General features: G+C 43.0%; 1 protein-coding gene across 7 annotated transcripts in view; it reads left to right on the top strand.

Moving 5' to 3' along the window:
- The window catches only part of FAM110B (family with sequence similarity 110 member B), a 145,171-nt gene that overhangs the window by 120,656 nt on the left and 6,853 nt on the right, over nt 1–17,662 (top strand). The window contains exon 4 of one of the 7 annotated variants that reach the window (XM_055318457.1): nt 12,789–12,957. The exons of the other annotated variants lie outside the window; for them this stretch is intronic. The gene's annotated coding sequence lies outside the window, so the exon portion shown is untranslated. The remainder of the gene's footprint in view (nt 1–12,788; nt 12,958–17,662) is intronic. 7 annotated transcript variants of the gene reach the window in all.

The raw sequence follows: 17,662 nt of genomic DNA, 5'->3' as shown, positions 1-17,662 counted from the left end.
ATGATAAAACCCACTGTGAAACTCCTCTTTCTTGGTAGCAAAGCATAGTGGATCATTGCTCCCAAAAGTTCTATTGGATCCATTCTTGGGTTGTACTATCTACCAAAAGTTTCATTCCCAAGGCCAAACAAATCTAATAGAGTAGCTGTATGTAGAAATTGGGATTTCATATTACACTGCACACTTAACTTTTTCATTATCTTTGCTTTCAATCCCAGAAGTGCCATAACAGCCTGTACCCTAGTGACACATGTAGAGAAAGGCAAGAAGGGGAAGATATCCTAAATTGGCCTGGTATATTCTGGGATAGGCCAGAGGGTAGGAAAGTTACTTTTTTTGCATCACCAACTCTAGAACAGCTTTCCATACTTAAACAGAACTTAAATTTGCAAGACACGCGTTTTTAATACTTTGCCACTGACTTAACTCACTTCTCTGTTAGAATGGTCATTTAAAATATAGAATGAATGAGGAACACTTAGGAAGTGTCAAATATGAGATCACAGAATCATGTTCTTCTAAGTCAGTTACATAGAAACTGGGGAACTTAAAAAGAAAAAATGATTCATTCCTTTTAAGTTCGGTAGATCAAGAAGTCAGTTCTGCCCCAAATCCTTTTTCTTTGATGCTAATTTTATTCTTTTAATTTCTTGTTAAAATAAGTTTAAAGCACTTCAATCTGGAGTAGGAAATCATTAAAATTCTGGAATTGTTCCATTTGAGTTATATGCAATTTTTCCTTGAAAATAGTTTTGAGAAACAGTTTCAGAGAACACTATGAATGTATTAAAATGTCTTTTTAATTTCTAATCTCATACACTTCCTTGGTATCTTCATGAGCATGAGTAAGTTCATATGTTAATGCCTTATTGTCTCCAGTACTATTTTAAAAACATATTCAATCCATGCAAGATTCTGAACCATAAAAAAGAAAAATTTTTTTTCAAAACAAAGTTTAATTTTAGAATCTTATAGCAACTCAGAAAACATAGTCCCTATGTTTATGATGTTGAGGCCAAAGTTTGAGTCTTCAGTTATTTTCTCAATATTAATATATGAGAAATGTTAAAGCCTATTTCTCCACATTAAATATCTCCTAATCTGACGAACATGTTGATTTCTATTGTAGTTTCACCTGTTAGTTTTTAAATCTGTGTTATTTTTAAAATAATTTTTTACTTATTTGGGAAACAAATTGTGTGTTCCCCCCACATCCTGGACAAAGCTTTTTTATTTTTCACTTTTTAATCTGAAATTATAGATTCATAGGAATTTACAAAGGTAACAGAAATGCCATATACTGTCTCCCAGCACCCCTACCCCCATGGTTATGTCCTATAATTATAGTACAGTATCAAACCCAGGAAGTAAACATTGTGACAATGTGTGTGTGTAATGACATATATATGTTACTTTATCTCGGGAGTAGTTTCATGTAACTACCACCACAGTCAGGATACCATTCCATATCACAAAGTCTCCCTTTCCATACTTCTTTACACACACATATACAAACACACCTCCCTAACCCCTAACGACTATCTGTGTGTTTTCCGTCTTTGTAGTTATGTATTTTTGAGAATGTTATATAAATGGAATCATTCAGTATATGACTTTTGGATATTGGCTTTTTTCACTCAGTATAATGCCTTTGAGATCCATTCAACTTGTTGCATGGATCAGTAGTTCTTTTTTATTTCTGAGTAGCATTCCATGGTCTGAATATGCTGAAGTGTAATTAACCATTCACCCATTAAAGGACATTTTGGTTGTTCCGAGTTTTTGACTGTTACAAATTAAGCTACTGTGATCAAGCGTGGATAAGTCCTATGTGGATATAGTTTTCATTTCCCTTGAATAAATGCCCAGGAGTGCGATTTTTGAGCTTATATAAGTTATCACTTAGCTTAAAAGAAAAAAAAACCTGCTAACTATTTTCCAGAGTGTCTCTACCATGTAATATTCCTACTCCATGCATACAGTGATCCAGTTTCTCTGCATCCTCACCAGAATGATTTTGGTGGTGTCACTTTTTTATTGTAGTTGTTCTAACAAGTATATAGAGATAACTATTTGTCATCTTAAGGGTTAGTGATGTGGAACATCTTTTCCACGTGTTTGTCTGTCCTTCATATGTCCTGTTTGTTGAAGTGTCTCTTCATATCTTTTGTACATTTTCCAGTTGGACTGTCTGTTTTTTCTTAAAGATGAGTTTCACGTTTCTTATATATTCTAGATATGAGTCTTTTGTCAGATACATATCTTGCAAGTGTTTTTTGAGTGTGTAGCTTATCTTTTCATCCCAGTAACACAGTCTTTCAAAGAGCAAAAGTTTTCTAATTTTAGTAAGTCAAATTTATCTATTTTTCCTTGTATGGATCTTGCTTTTGTTGTCATATCTAGGAACCAAGCCCCAGTATCCCAGAGATTTTCTCCTTATTAGCTCCTTAAAAGTCTATGGTTTCATGTATTCCAAGTAAACCTGTAATCCTTTCTGAATTTTTGCATAAGGTATGAAGTTTAGGTCAAGATTCTTTAGCCTACAGTTGTCCAGTTGTTCCACCACCTTTTGTTGAAAAGACCATTCTTCCTTCATTGAATCGCTTCTGAACCTTTGTCAGAATAAGCTGACTGTACTTGTGTGTGACAATATTTGTACTGTATTTGGGTTCTCATTCAGTTCCATTGAGCTGTATTTCTATCCCTCCATAATATCACACAGTCTTTATTACTATAGCTATTTAAGAGTGATTCCTCCAACTTTGTTCCTTTTCAGAATTGTTTTACCTATTATAGTTCCTCTGCCTTTCCACATAAATTTTAAAGAATGTGTTTGTTTGCATGTAACTGATAGAAGGATTTCCTTGATACACTTGCTCTAAGTTTCATTTAACCTACTTTGCTTCTCTCTGCTTCTTCTTTGTTGTCTGTATTGTCTATGACTGTCTACTTGGAAAATATCAAGGAGTCTAAAAGTTAAAAAAAAGTTAAAAAAAACTATAATTAAAAAACAGATTCAGCAGGTTGCAGGGTACAAGATCAACATACCAAAGTTAATTATATTTCTATATTAATAACGAGCACATGGAAATTAAAATAAAAATCCACTATTACTTACAATGGCTAAAAAAAAAATACTTACGGGTGAATCTAACAAAATATGTATCAGACTTGTATTCTGAAAACTATAAAACTGACAAATCTGAGAAGACTTAAATAAATAAAGAAATATGCTGTATTGGGACACCTGGGTGGCTCAGCGGTTAAGTATCTGCCTTTGGCTTAGGGCGTGATCCTGGATCCGGGATCAAGTCCCACATCAGACTCCCTGCAGGGAGCCTGCTTCTCCCTCTGCCTGTGTCTCTGCCTCTCTGTGTCTCTCATAAATGAATAAATAAAATCTTAAAAAAAGAGAGAGATGCCGTATTAATAAACTGGAAAACTCAATTTAGTAAAGATGTCAGTTGTCCAAATTGCTAAGCAGGTTTAATGTCTGTCAAAATCGCATAAAATATTTTTTTTATAAATTCAGTTTGCAATTTTTTTTAACAGGACCCTCTAGAATTTTCACGTTTTGAAAATGATGACTTGACTAGGGAAATGACTTTCCAACACTACCAAGTACTTTTTTAATACTTTAAATTAAAGTGGCACCTGGGTGACTCAGTCAGTTAGGCATCCGGCTCTTGGTTTCAGTGCAAGACATGATCTCAGAGTCATGGGATCAAGCCCCTTGTCAGACTCCACCTCAGCAGAGTCTGCTTGAGATTCTGTCTCTCTCCTCTCCTCACTAGTGCACACGCATGCACTCTCTCTCTCTCTCTCTCCCCCCTCTCTCAAATAAATAAATCTTTTAAAAAATAATTTCAGTTAGAAATAACACCTTTACTATAAAACTTGAACATAATAGCTTCTGTATGCCAGGGCCCATGCTGAGTGCCTTCCATCCATCACGTCATCCTTCACAGCCACCCTGCAAAGGTGCTGTTGTCATCTCCATTTAACAGACAGAAAAGTGAAAGCACATGGAGGGAATCTACCCACCCAAGATCACGGAACTAGAGCATACAGAAGCAGGATTAAGAATATATACCAACCTCAGTCCAGAGTCTGCCCTTAATTCAGAGGTCTTGCTGTCTTCCTCAGTGTCAGCAAGGGACTCACACCAGCTTCTTTCTCAGAAAATCCTACTTTTTGAAAATCACCGTAATCCTTATATCATTTTGATTCCTAGTTTCCTGCAAGGTTGGTGTTTGTTTTGTTTTGTTTTGTTTTGGGTTTTGGGTTTTTTTAGAAAGAGTACGTGAGCCGACAGTGGGAGGGTTTGAGGGGTGGGGTAGAGAGAGATAAAATCTGAAGCAAGCACCATGCTCAGTGCAGAGCCTGACTCTGGGCTCAGTCTCATAATCCTGAGATCATGACCCGAGCTGAAATCAAGAGTCCTGATGCTTAACTGACTGAGCCACCCAGGCACACACCCCCACACACCGAAAGGCTATATTTTGAATATTCCCAGTGTACCATAGCATTCCAGTTCTAGCTAGAGAACTAGACCCAAGGATAAAATTAAATTGTCCAGCTATAGGGCAACATTTAATAGATACTTTTCAGGATGACTTTTTTTGGGAGGGTGGGGCGACTCCTCTAAAAGAACCTTTCCCATCTATCAGAGAAGGATGACTTACAGAAGTGTTGTCTTTTGCCCTGCAATTGGAAGAAATGGATTTTGGAATGACACATTACTTTTCATGGGTGTCAGGGGAAGTAGGTCACTTTATAGTATTTATCATAATATTTGAAAAAGCTGACATTGAAAAATGAGAAGTTGAATATTGAGTAGCTCTTTGTCCAAAGACTGGAAATGGATTACTGAGATATTTTCTTCTGAGATAGACAATAGCTTTTTTTAGATAGTTTCCTGTCTCCTGTTTCTCCCTAAGATAAATTCAATTTAATGGTCAATTGTAGCTTCATAAAAGGAGTCATTTTGTCTTTATTTATATATATATATATTTGGCTTCATTTATTGAAATATTTTCCTAGATATACTTGTATACTTGTAAGAAAGCTCTAACCAACTTGTGCTCCAGAAACAATTGGAGAGATCCAGAGACTTAGTAAGTAAAAGAGGTGAACGCTTAAAAGCCTCCATCTATCTTTAAAGCTATTAAACAAAAGAGAAATATTCAGTGCCCTCCCTCTAGAAATCGATAAAGAATATCACAGAAGAGTTAGATTCCCTCTAAGCTAATGGAGGGGGAAATTACATGAATCAAAATGTTCATTTAGGAGACGTGGGCATTGCGTCCAGTGGATTTCCTAGTGATATCTCTCAGTTCAGAGCCAGTGGCCTCCTGTTGCATGTGTACCAAGTCCTGACTACGGGATTTAATGGCTCCATTTCTAAACTGCAGTTGTGGATAAATGTTTTCTTTCTTTCTTTTTTTTTTTTCTTTTTTTTTTTGATAAATGTTTTCTAAAGAATTTGGGATGACATGATATCAAAAATAAGCTGACACATCATATGCAAATGTAACGCTCTGTTAGCGCGGTACATCATTGTTAGCCACCCAGCTCTTGATCACAGTAGAGGCTATTTCTGACCTCCAGGTATCAACCATGCCTTCCTTGCCCCTGTAATCATTTCTGAACCCAATACATGGCTCCTCCATGGTTATTAACTTGGTCAGTCCATAAACTCATGGGGCATCTTCAGGGCCTGTGCACTGCTTAACATATATAATACCATATACAGCCTGTATATGGAAACACACTGTGTAAGAAGTATGAGAATTTCAGAGGCATAAAAAAACGTAAGAGATCAACTATGGTGCAGATCCAGAACTACTAGAACAGTATGGGAAGAAAAGTGGTCTGCTTGCAAAGCACAGGTGGGTCTCCATGGCCATGATTGACAAGATGTCCTGCCCCCTCTTCCTTCCCCTCTCATTCATCCAGCCCTCTTCATCCATACATACCTTCCTTTTCTTTACTATTCCCTGGAGGATTTAAAGTGCTTATCAGAAATACTCTTGCCACTGTCTTGGGGCACCTGGGTTCCTCAGTCGGTTACTGAGGTTGTCTGACTCTTGATTTCAGCTCAGATCATGATCTTGGTTGTGAGATCCAGCTCCATGTCAGGCTCTACACTCAGCAAGGAGTCTAATTGAGAGAGTTTTCTCTCTCACTTTCCCTCTACCAGCCCCCCAAAATGTTCTTGCCACTTTCTTGACAGTGTATTCAGTTATTCTCTCAGCCCTTAATAACTTAGGACAATTTATCTTTAAATGTTTCTGCTAACTTCATGTTATGTCTTTGCGTTTTCTCTGTCCTCCTGTTCCTGTCTTCTTCCTTTGAGCATGGCATATTAAATCTGGGCAATGAGGACATTTCAGAGAAACAGACCTATTGGGAAGGCACTGGACATGCACCTGTCATACCCTCTCTCCCAGGGCAGGAACCCCCTCTGTAATTTCTTAGACAGATGGTAAGCCTTTGTCTGCACAAACCCTTCCTGGGAGAAAGACCTCACTCTTTACAAAGGAGTTAGTTCTAGTTCGGGCTAGTTTTAATTGTTCAAAAACTCTTCAATCAATGTGCAAATTGCCTCTGCAGTGTCTGATGTTCCGTGGTAATATTTCTGCAGCTCATTAAAAAGAGCAGTGGCTAACACGTATTGCCCCTTGCGCTGAGGTAGATCCTAGGGCCATCTGCATGGCACAGGTAAGGAACAAGAAGACCAGGGAGATGCGGTGGCAGAGGGTGGAGCTGGGGTGGGAACCCCAGAACCATGGAGGACGCAGCCGCGTGAGCCCTGTCTCCTCATGGGCGCTGGCCTCCGGGATCACACATGCCCGGTCTGGGCACCTTCTTTCCTCAGTGCATTTGGGCCTCTCTGACGTCTTCGCCTCACTCGCCGCTGGAATGGGTTACTAGTATTCCCTCCCTTTCGGTCTTTGGCTCTGCTCCCCGGCTATTCTTCCTTAAGATGCAGACATCAGATCTCACTTTACTCTGAATTGTGCAGTCCGCTCGCTGGGATGCTGTGAACGCCACACTCAGCGCCGGCATCTCGGGCACCGGGCACCTGCGGCAGCGGCTGGCGCGTGGTAGACACTCAGTCGCTATTTGTCGGATGATTGAATTCCTGCCTTAGTTACTATATACTCTGTAGGTTCCGAGCTCTTTCTCCCTGGGGTCTCTGATTTCCCACTGGTAAACTCCAAACTCACGGCAGCAGTATGTTCTTCCTCTGTCGGTTAGGAGATGGAATTGTGATTGAGCAGATGATCTGCTTTTGGCCGAAGGAGCGGCAAATGGAGAGTTGTCGCTTCCTGTCACTCTTCCTCGGTGGCGGTTTGTAATCTGTGCTGGAGGGGAGCTGCTGACTCGCTGGGGTCCAGTAACAGCCCCTCGGCAGCATCCCTGGTTTCCTGTGCATCTCGCAGCGTGCCCCCCTGGCGCTCTTTGAGAGCCCTTACCATTTAGAACGGTCTCCTCCAGGGTCCCAGGCCACTGACAAGACGTCCCATACGGCCTTCTGGCCCCTCGAAGCCATCACTCACCACCTGTGTTAAAGTTTGGGGTTCTCGTGGTTATTCGCTTGTTCTCAGCACTTTTGTGTGATGTCTCTCTCCTGCATCTACTGGATCATATTGTCAATATACACACGTGCTGTCATTGCTAGTGTCTTAAAGAAAAAACCCCCTCTCTCTATCCTGCTCATCCTCCAGCTGTCACCTCCTCTCAAAGCTCCTGAAACAAGCCACCAACACCATTCCATTTCTCTCCCCAGTAGACACTTTACCACACTCTTTTGACTAAAGTCAGCGGGTAATTTCCACCTTTCAACATCTTTGCTCTCCTCTAATTTTCAGCAACTATACCTAACCAGACTGTGTACTTTCTTTATTTCTCTAGCTTATTGCCACACCGGTGAGCTCCATATATGCTGTTCGTTTTGCTCATTGCCTGGCGTATAGTAGATGCTCAGTAAACATTTACTGAATGAACCAGGATGCTGCTGGTGCTTCCTGCATTCTAGAACTTCTGTGTATATAAACTTGCTTAAACATGTCCCCTTAAGGGTCTGCTCCCTTGAGAGCAGGGAGGTTATAGAACGCTGTCTTTGTCCTATCGAGTGAGTCTCTTTGGTCTGAAGGATTCGTGCCCTTTTATGGGCAAGCCCAGAGATGGGCTCAGGCTTCATCAAGACAGAGTTTGGTGTTTATCTCATCAGGTGGTGGCTAAATTATTTTTTTCTCTGTTGTTAAGAAGTCTGATTTCCTTAGCAAGATATTGGTATCATCATTTTCCACTAAGGAGAGTGAAGTGAAATTTTGAGATCCCTTTAGAGAGTCTTACCAAAACGAGTTTTTATTGTCACTGACACAAATTGGATTTATTGGGCCTATCTTTTGTATTTTATGAATGCCTTCTCACAAAGTTTTAAGAACATCTTCCTGTCTCTTATTCCCCCTTACTGTGTTATCCTCTAGCACAACCAACACTGCTAACTGCAGTTTCCCCCGACAGATTCTGCTACCACAGCAGGAAGGAGGTTTTGTTATGAAAGCAGCCTGAGGCCTGGCATCATATGGTTGGGGGTGGTGACTTGGGAGCCTGCTCTGTTCTTTTGCCTCCCTTCCTTTCTGGCTCATGTCCAGATCCAGCCCCTCTTCACTCCTCACAGGGACAGATGTTTCCATGACTGTTCAGAGCAGTGCAAGGGCACAAGCTTAGAATACAGACAGACCTCAGGTTGATAACAAGCTTCTTCCAACTGACCAGCTTCAGGCAAGTCCCTTAAACTTTCTAAGCCTCAGTTTCCCCATCTGCTAACTAGGACAGATGATACCTGTTGGGCAAGGCTGACAAATATAAGGCATCCATCCCATCTGGCCTGAGGTCTGGCAGAGGAAAGGGAGTCCTCCCCACCACCACCACCACACCACCACACACACACAAATGGTTGCTGCTCTATTTCTCTTTTTAGACTTAGTGACTATGCCGCAGATCAAAAACTTGAGAGATCATGAAGCACGAAAGAAAACAGCCACCACGTTTTGGCACAAGCAAAATAATTCTTGTTAAAAAATAATGGAAAACTCCCGTTTCTTACTAAATGAACCAAAAAATGCTAGGGACTGAGGAAAAAAAACCTATTTCAAAAAGCCTCCCCCCTTTTACCACTTTGAACGAGTCAGTTTTCTTTTGTAAACAGGAGTGAGAAGCTTAAAATTAATCAGGATGGAGGCAGGTAGCATCATTTTAAAGTGAAAGCATGGGATCCCTGGGTGGCGCAGCGGTTTGGCGCCTGCCTTTGGCCCAGGGCGCGATCCTGGAGACCCGGGATCGAGTCCCACATCGGGCTCCCGGTGCACGGAGCCTGCTTCTCCCTCTGCCTGTGTCTCTGCCTCTCTCTCTCTCTCTCTCTCTCTGTGACTATCATAAATAAATAATAAAAAAAAAATTAAAAAAAAAATATTAAAAACCTTTAAAAAAAAAATAAAGTGAAAGCATGAAGGAAGGGAGTAAAAAAAAGTTCATTGTATGCGAGTATATTTTTAAGGCAGAGTGTTCAGAGCTCATGGAAGATGCGTTTTGTCCATCCAGCAGTGTCTGTAGTTCTTTAGGTTTTTATCAGATTACTTTTACTATAGATTTGCATTATTGTAATCCTTAGAGAGCGCCTTAAGCGAGCAGCTGTGGTTTGTTTTGTTTGTTTTGGCAGCAGGAGCAGGGAGATGGGGAAGGAAGCAAAGCCTTTTTGATAGTTTTAGCTTTTGTTCTTTTACACTGAGGCGGAGTCACATCCTGAACTGGACACATGTGAGACAGGGTCCCTGCAAGAGATTCTGAACTCTGTTGTCACCTGTGTGAAGTGTGGTGCAGGGTGGATGAGAGTCAGGCAGCCTGTCCTCAGGTGTGTGTGGTGGGAGAGGAGAGGGTGGCAAGGAGGGCTGGGGGGTTCCAGGGCAGGGGGAAGACTATGGAAGCGGGCATCAGAGAGTGTGGCCAGGAAGAGGGGATCCTGGCAGTAGGTGAGGATGGCCAGGTGGGAGAGGGCTGTGGCCACACACCCAGATGTATCCTGGTCACCAGTATCTCCCCCTCCCTCCTAATGGCAGCCTGCCTCCAGACACATCTCGACTGAACTGCCTACCAGAGCCAACAGTTTGGCCTTCTGCCTGCTGCTGTAGTTGCTGGGAGCTCAGAAGCAAGAGCTGGAATGGGCCTGGGCATGTCAAATGAACTTACTAGTCATTCCTGAGTTCCTTGTTACCTGGACCCAAAAATAATATTTCAAGTGCAAATTGTGGTGAAGCCTTCCTTTGTGCCATTCTAGGTTTGAAAATGATTGGTGTAAGATGCGTTACGTGCTAACAATTAAAATACGTGCTGCAAAACTAGACGTCTATCTACTTACATATCTTACTTTGAGAATTATTAGTTGTGCCACATTTCACCCTGAACCCTTAAAAATGAACAAATACGGTTGTCGTTTCTGAGTACACTTGAGGCAAAGAACTAGTTGTTCTAACAGCTGCCATACTAAGAGTGATTCAAGAAATAGAAAGTAATTCTGGGTGCTCCTTGGCAAATGAGAGCAACAGTATGTGTTGGTTTGCTTTAAGTGAACTTAGTTGGTATACTTTAAAATTCTACCTTGTACTTATTTCCCTTTGGGCCATATTTGTGCTCTAAGCAGAATTCAGTGCTAATCTGATCAGAAGGTTGTAAATGAACAGTTTCTGTGCATTTGTGTGCTCTTGCCCCGTACCCTCCAATCAAAAGGAGGTACTTTGAGTGTTTCAGAATTCTCAACAATTTAGTCCAAGTTTTACTTCCCAAGCTTTTCATCTAACATCTTCTTTGAGTTTTTACAATATAAAATGTTGTGCTAGATCTTCTCCTGGGTATTTAGCATTTTACATCAGCCTACTATGTGCGTGGCTGGCAGCTTTTCTAGAAATAGCAATAAAATGTGTGTGATTCCTGCTCCCCAGTGCTGTGTAGTAAGAAGAGTATGAAATTGCAGTCTTACCTTGCTTTTGTTGTTCTTTTTAATATGGTTCTCATGATTTTCATCAAAGTTCAGTTAACTTTGACAGATCTGCAGTCAGTGGTATCAAGAAAATTAATGAATGGAACCCAATTTATAAACACTTTACTTTCTCTGCTTGTGCATTTAAGCTGTTAGCAAATAGCATGGTTATTTGATTTAACAAAAGTTAGGAAGGTAAACAGTAAGTAGTAAATACCTATTTGCTAAACAGTAAATAGCCAAAAGAGTAGATTTTAGGAACTAAAATATAATTAGTGTGAGTTCCTTAGCCATATTACTTAAACATAAGACATTTAAAATGCATCATACATATCTTTTTTAAGAGCAGTGACAGTGGGACCTTGTGAGGTGGGCCAAGGTGTACTATACAGACTTGGGTGTGGATCATTCACCTGCTCAGTAGCTGAGTATCTTACTTAGCTTTCACCATCCGGACATCAGTTTCTTCATCTGGGGACATAACATGGGGACATATAACACTTGCTTTAGAGACATTGGCAGGATTGAATTTAAAAACCTGCAAGATGCATTAGAACAGTCCTGGGAACATCCTATGTGCTTACTAAGAAATAGTCATCGTTAGCAGGTTAAGTTTTAAACATAATACATAGGAATTTACCTAATCCATTTACAGTGCACTTTGTCCACTGCCCAAAAAGATGATGCTTTGCTTTCTCTCCCTTCAAGTTGAAAAATGTTTCATGATTTTAACTTAACACACTTTCATGTGTATTTGAGAGCAAATATCCTTTGCCCCAAAGGCTGATCCCTAGAAATGAAAAATATTTTCGGAAACAAAGGTTCGGTCTGAATTGCCATCCTTAATCTTTGTTACTGTACGTATGTGCCACCGTTGCTGTAGAATACAAGTTGACACAGCTAAAGGACAAGGCAATTCGCATAGTGCAAATGCTTAAAATTGATGTTGGGGGAAGAGCTGGGTACAGGGCCCCCAGATCTGCACAGTGGTGGATAATTCTGGTCAGGGCTCTCAGAGGCCATTCACAAGTACTTAGCCTCCATGCCAGGGGGGATCAAACAGCCCTGAGGGAGTAATCGTGAGGATGGATGAGGTGGCACTCTTAGCAGTATCTTCCTGAACAACACACGTTGCTGTTAAGAGTTCATAATCTGTGAGATCGTTGAGCCCTGCAAGATCCTTGGGCTCCTGGTCTGCCTAACTAGGGAATCCAGCTAACAGTGAGACCCACGGTAACTAGTGAGTCTTCTAAAGCCTGTGATTTGAGTGTACTAGTCTGTAGAAAAGGACAGTGGTCTCTCGAACTCAACATTCACTTGGAATTTGGCCATGGCCTCCCACATTCTCACAGCTGAGCATAAAGCCACATAAAACTCTCTAGGAGAGGATAAAAGCTTTCGAAATTGGGATCACGATATGTTTGTTTGGAGAAGGCAGGCAGTCCTATTGGGTTTTCATTAGGAATTCCAGTAGCTCTGCTTTTTAATTACTTGTAGTTATTTTCATTAAGCAAGCCATTTTACTGGCCAGTGATTTTTGGCGCCAGCTACACGCTACACCTATAGATTGATTTCTATAATCTCAGGTGAAAGGGCAGGTCTCCCCCACACTGGAACAAGTTAGTGGCCCTCTTGTAGCAACATTTTCTTTACCTTTGGCCAAGGAAGAATGTTGAACCAGAAATGTGATTTTTTTTTTCCCCCGCTGATGCACCGTTCTGTTTTCTTTTCTTTGTCTTAGATAGGAGAAAGGCATTTTAAAAGAAACCCATAAGATTTCTTATAATGGATTGCCTTCGAAATGAAAATGAAGCATATGAATACATTTTCTAAATGACCTTGGAGAATGACATTGAAGAATCCATCATGGATTGAGATTTGACCTGCTATTTTTCTCCTACCAATTTTAGGTTTGATTTCATTTTTAATAATGGCTTTATTATTTACTCTAGCCTGGTTCACTCATAACTGTTTGCTTTGAAATGCGAAACCACATATTTTCTCTGTAACTCAAATAAAAATGGGGTCATGCGAATGACCTTTCAGACAGAAACGGCATAGTCCATCCACTTTGACAGAAATAGCACGCGCACACACACTGTCGCTCCAGAGTAATGGAATCATTTTAAGACAAAAGATCATTCAGTCACCGTAAAGCCTGAAATCTAATGACCGTGATTATCAGTGCCAAGTTGTGGACACTGGGGACGAAATTTAATAACTGCTCACATTTACTGAGCAAACGTGGTGCCGAATTCCACGCTGAGCACTTGCAGTGTATTACCTCCCGGAATTCCCACATCAGCCCTAGGAAGTATAGGAATCATTATCCATAAATGAGGAAACTGAGGTTCCCTGAGCTTGAGTAAAACTTACAGGTAATCTGTGACCCTGGGAAGTGGCCAGGCTGTGGAGGAAGCACAGTTGACCTTGACCCTAGGACCTGGGCTCTGAACCAAAGAGGGGCAGGAATCCAAAGGCCAAAAGGCCACCTGAAGGATACTCTCCTGTAGAACCCTTTTTTGTTTTCTGCCCAGGATTCATGATGGGTAAACAGGAAGTGGGTTACTCTCCCCCACCCCCACCCCCACTCTGTGCCCTGAGAGGTCACCCTGCCGAGTTCTCCTTTCCACCCCTGGGATGAAATCTCAGATGGGACCTGTAGCCTCTTCAGTTCATCTTGAATAATTGAAAGTTCTCAGATCAGTTGCAGGATGAAAGAGCCCAGTCCAGCATTTGTCAGGACGAAAACTCCAGCCTCTCCTCCAGTTGAAATTAGCTTCTCCCTCTTCCAGCTCAGGCCCGTGTGGGCTTGGAAGGGGAGGAGGAAAATCTGCTGGGCAAAGGGGATGAAATAAACAGGGTGGGCTTTCCCCCCCTCCTTCTTGCTCCAGCTCCTTTCCCACTTGTGATTAGGTGTCACATCTGACCTCTCCCAGTAGGTCCTGGGACACTGTGCGAATATGCAGGGCAGGCAGGGTGCAAAGGGGAAAGCCACAAGGCTCCCCTCCTTGGCTCTTGACACCTGGGATCTGGTGACCTGGGGGCTTTCAGAGCGGGCTCTTTGGGGCTTCCCGGGGACAGCCACATCCCTCCCACTGCTAAGGGGGGCTCACAGCCTTCCCCTCGGTGCAGGGCCGCTGGCTTTTTTGGGGGTGAATCTCTGGGGGAATTCCTTTACCATAACCTCAGACCACCTTTTCCCAAGTACGTATGTGGACCTAGGAAACTCCCACGCCTGTACTCATGGAAACACAGCTTCCTCTCCCTGTTTGAGACCAGGGTAAGCATACGGAGCCGCTGCCCTCCATCACATCAACAGCAGAGAGCTGGAGCCTGCCCTTGCTCCTGCTCTCCTAAAGCAAAGTTGTCTCCCCTTCCGCCTTCGTTTGCCACCTGACATGAGGAAACACCGTGGGTGCCGGTTTGCACCCCTCCGCTCTTCCCTCCAGCCTTGCTCAGCTCACGGTGCCACCTGGAGGATGTTTCCATAGCGCAGTGCCTCCTCCACCGGGAGAATAATTCTCGCACGTGTATCGGAAGGCAGGCCCAGGCGTCGTGCCCCAGCACATTGTAGGGGAGCCAGCGAGACCGACTCCCTTCTGCGTCCGTATCTGTGAAGTCATCAGAAGCTGAGAGTTGGCCTCTCCCGCCTCTGCGCGCTCACTGCAACATCCGTCTCTGTCCCGCAGATGTGGAGGATGCACGTGGCAGGGGACAGTGCTGAGACGTGGGGAGGTGGTTTGCCCAACGTGTGGAAAATTAAAACAAAGCAATGGAAACCTAGGGCAAATCCGAAGACCTCCTGTAGCCCACTGAAAAACTAAACTGCAAAAACGACGAGGCTACCAGAATCAAAAGTCGAAATGTTAGTAGGAAAAGCCCCTGGCTTCCAAGAATACACAGAGTGATCCTGTGGCCGGCCAGAAGATTGTGTCACTTGCAGCCCGGGAGCTGATGCTGACAGCAACTCCGAGGTCACAAAAGGGAAGAAGATTCAGTCGTCAGAGTTACAGATGAGCGGGATTCACGGGACGATAAGAAAGCACGAGGCACGTCATCCAGTAATTGAGAAAGTACAGCCCCTGCAAGGGCAGTGGTTTTGACTTAATGCTTCCAGATGGTTGGCCCTCTGGTTTCTTAGTTTCTGTTCAGTCAGTACTGTGAGAATTCTGCCTGGGTTTGTTTGTTTTTGTTTTTGTGGGTGTTTTTTTGTTTTTTTTTTCTTTTTGGTGACTTCCCCATTTACTTTTCTCATTTCACTCCTTTGCTTTTGCCTTGTTTGCAAGTTACTCTGCAGCATTAAAAGAAACGAGTACAAATGAGTATGCGCTCGGAAGGGAAATATGAAAACATGGCATATTAGCTAAAATGGATAAATGAGTGTCTTCCAAGTGGAATGGCATTGCTTCCTTTAGCCCACAGAACTAAACATCATTTATGAATACATTTTGCTTCTAAATGGAATTTTTTTGTGATAACCACGGGATTGTTCACTTGGTGCAGTGTGTATGAAGGTGACAAATTTTGTGAGGCCCTGCTGCTTCAAAAAACATCAGAGGCAGAGGTACGGGCAGATGCGTGCGAGCACACAGCTGGTCTGGAGGAGCTGCCATCGATGGGTTTGGCTCAGGCCTGACATGCAGAGGACAAAGGAGAGTGTGTAGCTCGCCACAAACCGCTCCTCGGTAGTCAGACTGGAAGCCCAGAGTCGGCCTCAGCACACCCCCTCGCCTTCCACACCCCGTCCATCTCCCAAGTGTGGCACCTCACCAGCATCTCTTGAAATTGTTCACACTTCTCTCCATCCCCAGAGACACCGTCCTCATCATTGTTTAGTGAATGAAAAGCGTCTGTGCCCATATTCAGCCTTCTCCAATCCCGTAAAGAGGTGGGAACTATCATCATCCCATTTTGGGGATGGAAAATTTGAGGCAGAAAAGGATAGTAACCTGCCCAAGGTTACTCAGACTTTACGGGGCTGAGGCAGGATCCAGACCCAAAGGCAGCTGCTCTGAGCCCGGCCACAGTCTCCCTCCCCTACAGTACTGACTGGCCTCTCTGCAGTCCCTCTGGCTCCCCTCTCCTGCCACCCATGCTCTGCCACCAGGGGGATTTCTTAAAAATACAGATCTGACCCTGTCACTGATGCTTCACTCCCCTCCAGCGTGCTCCCTGTACTCTGCCTCTACCCCCACCACCTCCACTGGTGGGTCTCTGATCCCTGTCCCCCTAGCACTCCACACCAGCTACTGGCTGTCTTTGAAGTTTCTGGAATGTACCATGAACTCAGTAGACAGCCTCTTTGAGAGTGGATGCCTCCGCCTCCCGTGCCTTTACTCCAGATCCTCACCGCCCTTCATCTGACTTCTGAGAAGTGGTTTGTAGGGAAGGACACCTTTGGGACAGTCCTGCCACATTTGTCACCAGCATTATTCAGCTCATACTTGTCATATGCATGCTGGATCTTTTTTTCTAAATTGTCATGACTTTCTGTTTCTTTACACCTGACACTTAATTGCTCCATCAACAAGTACTAACTGACCACAGCCCATCATTCAGTGAGCACTCATATATTGTGACGGCATTTCTCTTACATTTGTAAAGAATTCCAAAGTTAACATTGTCAGTGAAACTCTGGAATTTTACTTCATTGACGAGGATGTTTCTCTGTCCTTAAGTGGGATTCAAAAATAGAGCTGCGAGAGTGACCCTCCCAGCAAGTTCAAAGCAGTGGCACAAATAGTATTACAAAGAAAAAAAAAATCAGAAAGCAACACGGCACAACTTTATACATATCGTCAGTGTTCTGTGAGCAGACATATTAGGAAATTAGATCTTTTTTTTCAAGAACCCTTCTTAACCTCAAAGGTCAGCTGCTTTTTTTTGTCATTTGCCGCCAAGAACGTTTGACCTGAAGACGTGTTCAAGCTCACCAAATTCAACACATTCGATTGTCACAGACAAGGTCACGACGCGGAGAGGTTTGATGATTGGAAGTTGAATTAGACTCCCAGTGGACAGCGACATTACCACCATTTCTGTGTCGTGACACACGTGGGAAATGGCCAGTCTTCACATACTTAAGAAACTTCTGTGGGTGGATCTGGGACTCTGTTCAATCCCAGGGTCCCCACTCTAACTGCAGTGCTTTCTTCCTATTTAAGATTTAATGGCCAATTAAGCATCAACTAGCTCTTGCTTTTTACTTACCAGAAGCACTCGGCCCACAGTGTTTCATAAATGAATCTTAAAATCAGGAGAGTTTCTGCAGACATCTGGGTTTGCCACTTCCACGGTGAGCGGCAGTCCCTATGGCAACCCTAAGCTGGGGGTCCCTTCGGAAGGCCACTGTCACCCGTGATCAGCCTGACTGCAGAAGCATTTGAGGCGCCTTGTGCCTGGTGCCTAGATTCCAGGAACTTTGCCTTTAAGTATTTTTCATATAAAGTATATGCTTTGAGGCTCATTTTCTCTCTCTGACGGCCTTCAGGGTTGCAAATGCTCCTGGTCCTAGAGCGCTGGGTCTTCCCAACATTACATGTTACCTAGCAGCCCCTGTGAGCAGCTGGCAAGTTTGGAGTTGGAAAGATTCAGGCCACTTTGGTTTTTAAA

This window comes from Nyctereutes procyonoides, unplaced genomic scaffold (genome assembly GCF_905146905.1).
Source record: "Nyctereutes procyonoides isolate TBG_1078 unplaced genomic scaffold, NYPRO_anot_genome, whole genome shotgun sequence".
Taxonomy (NCBI): Eukaryota; Metazoa; Chordata; class Mammalia; order Carnivora; family Canidae; genus Nyctereutes; species Nyctereutes procyonoides.
The sequence above is the reverse complement of the archived record's forward strand: the minus strand, read 5'-3'. Positions and strand labels throughout refer to the sequence as shown.